The following is a 5,256-nucleotide window of genomic DNA, read 5'->3' on the forward strand; positions in this document are numbered from 1 at the left end:
CAACAGTAAAGTCGTCTTCTTCAGCATATCTTCTTCAGTCTTCTTCTATCTTAAGATTATATAGAAAATACTCTTCAATAAATATAGTTTGTTTGAACCTCATTCTTTGACAGTTTTGTTCAAAGGAGGGAGGATTGTATTGGGAGCACTAAGGTGTCAGGTGTAACTGCATGGCAATGGCAAATGGTTTAAATAGCTTACGGGTCAGGTAGGAGGGACCCTTAGCAGAATTTTGCTTAGGGCCCCAGGGAGTTCAGGATCGGCTCTGTTTACACGTGCACGGCTATTTTCATAAACGGGCATTTCCAACTCTCCATTAAAAAACAACAACATTGTGCACACATGTCAGTTTTCAGAAAAGTGTTCATTTACACTTACCCGTGTATATATCCCAATACTTTTGGCAATGTAGTGTATATTACAGAAGGAATTAAATCATCATACAGGTTTTAAACAACATGCAGGTGATTTTCATTCTACATTTCCTGCATGTTTCATTCAGATGCATTTTCATTTTTGTAAAAAATATTCATTCAAATCTCATGCAAATTTACTTTACTTAATTTCTCTCTTCCACCCAATCAACACATTGGCTTCCTTTCACACTGCCTCCTTGCATGCAATAGTGCATAGCCACAGGCAGGAGCACAGGACAGCAGAGGTGAGCAACCCCCTGTGTTTTACCTGGCTGCTATATCAGCTACACACACACACACACACACACACACACACACACACACACACACACACACACACACACACACACACACACACACACACACACACACACACACACACACACACACACACACACACACACACACACAAAGTGCCATTCCTCTCACTGTATAATCTCCTATCACTGAAAACAGGAACTATACATGGCTTGTCTTGAAAAACACCATGCATAAATCATGCATGTGAAGCGTATTATGACATGATAGAACTAGATTACTCCCATCATAATCAACTAAGCAATATGAAATCAAATTATTATTATTACTTTACATTAAAAAAAATTAATTGAATTGAATAAAAAACATTATTTGATGCAATGAGCTTTATTTCTTACATATTTAAATCAATCTGACTTTCATAACCCAGCTCATTATTTGTGGCCTTTATATTTATTTAATCTTTTGTAAAAATGGACTGTTTGTACTATTATGCAAATAGCAAATGTTTATATTTGTTTTAGTATACTATATATACTATTGTCATGATTGGCTGTAGAAAGCACTTGCCGAAAAAACACTTTGCCCCCCTAAAGTCAATAATTTTATCCCTTAAAACTCATCACCAAAAAAAATCCAGTGAGAAAAATGTATATATGCCTTAAAATAGTTTGAATGTGTCTTTTTGTTGCTGGCTCACGCATATGTTCAGACTTTGGGGGCAGCTAAGTTGTAGAGTGTAAGATGTAGGAAGTGGCTGGCTGAGCTATGGGTCCAGAGTGGGGTTGTGATGTCCTCATCAGCATGGCAGACAATGAAAGCTGATCAGTTGTTCACAAACACAAGTGAAATAAATGCAGAGAAATTCTAAAACTGGGCAGAGGCTAAAACGCTTGCAGAGGCTGGTTTAATTAAAGACACAAAGCGATTGATCTGGGTATGGGTGATCACCTTGGTCCTCAAGGGTTTGCACTTCTTCTTAAAGAGCAAATGGACAGCTGGTTAGTTCATTATACATCCTTGGTTCTGTGTTCTGTCAGGTCTTGGTTGCACAAATTCCAGGAGAATTACAAGAACAAGTCTTTAAATCACAATATTCAAGTACAGTGCAGAATAACACAGGAAATGTATAAACAACAACCAAGTAAAGCTTTACATGGAAGAAAAGATGGCACGAAACGATGAACAGAGCAAACTAAGGATATAAATAAACAGAGTAATCAAAGGATCTACGAACAGGTGAGGAACTATGCCTAATGAATAACCACGTAAACTAACCTTCACAGAAAACTCAGGCACAACGGAACATGGCAATGACTAAAAACAAACAATACAAAAAAGATCTGCACACTGTCATTCTTTATTTAGAGAACATTAAAAGTGGCAACATTTCAGTCAAAGACCTTTGTTAAAGACCTTTGTCTTTGACTGAAACGTTACCACTTTTAATATTTTCTATAAGAAAATGAGAATAAAAGTGTGCATATCTTTTTTGTATTTTTATCTTATTTTATTTTTGTGCCCCAACAAGTAAAGTCATAAAATAATGATACCTTTATAAATCATTAGCTAATGATTCATTAAAGCAGACAACTAGACGTTGCAATGCATGGCTTTGACCCATTGTGGTAATTAACACGTTCATTTGCATTATTAGTTAATATAATATGTTATTAAGGAATTAACAAATTATGACATATTTAACTAATAACAATTTAATGATTACTTAATCTATAAATCATGTCAAATCTTCATTAGTTGCTGATGCAGTAATCATTAATAAATGGGTTAGTTCACCATTAGTAATACATTAACTCACACTGCATGAAAAGTGGGATTTTCGTCCCCGTAAACGGCCGGAAATCTCCCTGATTTTCGACAATTAACGTCAGTTTACAGCCTGTGAACGTCGCGTTCGTCTGTGCCACATATTGACGGAAACGAACCATGACGTATGTGGAGCTTGCGGAGGCATGCTGGCGCCGGCGCTAATGGCTCTAATTAGCATATGAATAGCAGCTCTGGGCAGCGCCTTGCCGGAATGGCTTGAATTTCCTCACTCAGTATTGGTTGAAACTACTACATTGAAACAAGAAATATCACTCGTGATTGGTTGGCAGATCTGTTACTATTGGTCAACCTGGGTAATAAATTAATAAATTTAAACCCCCAAATTATAATAATTTTACACACATATATAAAATTATGATTTGCATATTATTTTTTAATTGTATATATTCATATTCATGTGATATGCTATTATGTTTTATATTCATGTCATTGTTATCCTATGGACTACGCTATTATAATCATCAAGGACATTCATTTATTGAGGAAAGGAAAATATGCCAGGGACGTGCAGTTTATTCAAAGAAAGAGCTTTATTAGAACAAACACAAACACACAACCAAAAGCAAAACGTGTGAGATCTGCCCACACAACAATAGGAAGCTCACGAGAAGCCCAAAATCCTACAGCACCATGAAGTCTGTTTTCCGCTTCAGAGCTGTAGGTAACTAGCGCCATTCTGTCTGTTTTAAGTCCATTTTTCAGACGTCTGTCGTGCGTTGCCCTGTTCTTTGGAATCGCCTCTAATCTCGATTGCAGCGTGGCACAGAGCTCGGCGAGCTCCTGGCTGGTCAAACAGTCCATCCAGACACCGCGCGAACGATGCCGTCTTCCTCATCAGACATCAGGTCTATGGTAGCGCACTTCCAAAGGCCCACCTCATCCTCAGCTAACACACTCTTTCTTGCTTCTAGCAGCTGTAAAAACAAACAATAAAGACAATCAGTATCGCACGATGTACTGCGTAAAATGCACCTGAAAAATAGTCACACTGACCAAAAACGGATCTAATCTAATAAATCTTACCCTCTTTCTTCTCAATCGACTCCGAGCTGAACTCTTCACAGCTTCTGCTTGCGACGCAAGAACTGGATGTCTGTAGCTCCTGCGTACTGTCTCTGTCTTACATGCAGCTGGAAAACAATTAAATGAGTGTTATGACGAAGTTGTGAAGACGGCGTACTGCTTCCTGTAAAATGACCAGAGAAAGAAAACACTTTTATAAAGCAACTTACATTTGTTCTTTTACAAGGCTAATTTCAGCTTGTGCTACTTAAAAAGCTTTGCTTTAGGTTACTTTATCTTAGATAACAGTCTTACCGCAATCTTAGGACTGGTCTTCTCTTAGGCACTCGTCTTCTCTTCTTAAAGTTAGTATCTTCCACACAGTTTTTCGACTCCAAAGCAAGCAACCTATCATCTATGGACAGCAACCTGGAGAATACTAAAGTTAACTGCTCGTTAAAATCGGCAGCAAACTGAGCAAGCTGACGAGATAGCCCACTGATTGCATTCAGCTGCTTCGTCCCGCCGGTGTTACGGATCAACTGGGGATCATGTTATCTGGGGACGGGCGCGTGCACGCAGCTAGTTTTACCTGGATTTACAGCAGATGTTAGACGAGGACAGATTCGTCACAGCGGATTTTCCACTGAACAGATTTAAAACGCTTTCCACATTATTGGTAAATGTTTGCATAATATCAGGCTCTGTGTTTTCCTCTGTCGCTGCTTTGCTGTATGTTTCAAACGCAGTTTAAGGGAATTTTTAATGTGGTTTAATTTCACAACACAGACCACACCCACATTTTGTTACATTCTTTTCGATGAAAGTCGTATCCAATGACAATTACATTCAATAAATTACATTGTGTCGTATTAGTATCGGAATTTTTATTTTATTTTTAATAACTATTGTTTTTGTAATTTGCTTAGGGTATTTTTTAAATTATATATATATATCCTAACTAAAATAACTCATAGCCTGTCATATTACCTTTCTCATATTAGCCTATTATATTCTATTATAATCTATTATATTGCCCACCTGCACATCCCAGCTGATATACAAGATTTGGGGGGTCATTCTGCATTTGAAAGTTTGAAAGGGTTTTAAATCTTCTAAATAAAGTAAAATGATTCAAAATCAAGTAATTTATATATGCCAAAGTCCTACCTTTAAACATATACAATGTAATTTCCAAACAGCAAAATTGTGGCCAGTGAAAATGCTGAGTGGCTAGTAACTTTGGAAAACCTCTAGCCACGGTGGCCGGTGAGCAAAAAAGTTAATGTCAACCCCTGTATGTATATATATATATATATATATATATATATATATATATATATATATATATATATATATATATATATATATATATATATATATATATATATATATATATATGTATATATGTATATATATATATATATATGTATATATGTATATATATATATATATATGTATATATATATATATATATATATGTATATATATATATATATATATATATGTATATATATATATATATATATATATGTATATATACATACATATATATATATATATATATATATATATATATATATATATATATGTATATGTATATATATATATATATATATATATATATATATATATATATATATATATATATATATATATATATATATATATATGTAGTGCCGTTAAAATTAATTTGCGTTAACACGTTAATTTTGACAGGCAATGATAT

At 35.0% G+C, this 5,256-nt stretch overlaps 1 long non-coding RNA gene across 2 annotated transcripts; it reads right to left on the reverse strand.

Annotated features, from left to right (window-relative positions):
* Positions 1–3,116: 3,116 nt before the first annotated feature.
* LOC137043425 (uncharacterized) lies at positions 3,117–4,812 on the reverse strand. 2 transcript variants are annotated; one of them, XR_010898476.1, is made up of 3 exons: positions 3,843–4,812; positions 3,549–3,655; positions 3,117–3,439 (listed from the first exon to the last, which is right to left on the reverse strand). It is a non-coding gene; the product is annotated as an uncharacterized lncRNA (long non-coding RNA). The 2 variants fall into 2 exon arrangements; XR_010898475.1 differs by having other exon boundaries at positions 3,549–3,711.
* Between the last annotated feature and the right edge of the window lie 444 nt (positions 4,813–5,256).

Source organism: Pseudorasbora parva, chromosome 16, assembly GCF_024679245.1.
Source record: "Pseudorasbora parva isolate DD20220531a chromosome 16, ASM2467924v1, whole genome shotgun sequence".
NCBI classification, from domain to species: Eukaryota; Metazoa; Chordata; class Actinopteri; order Cypriniformes; family Gobionidae; genus Pseudorasbora; species Pseudorasbora parva.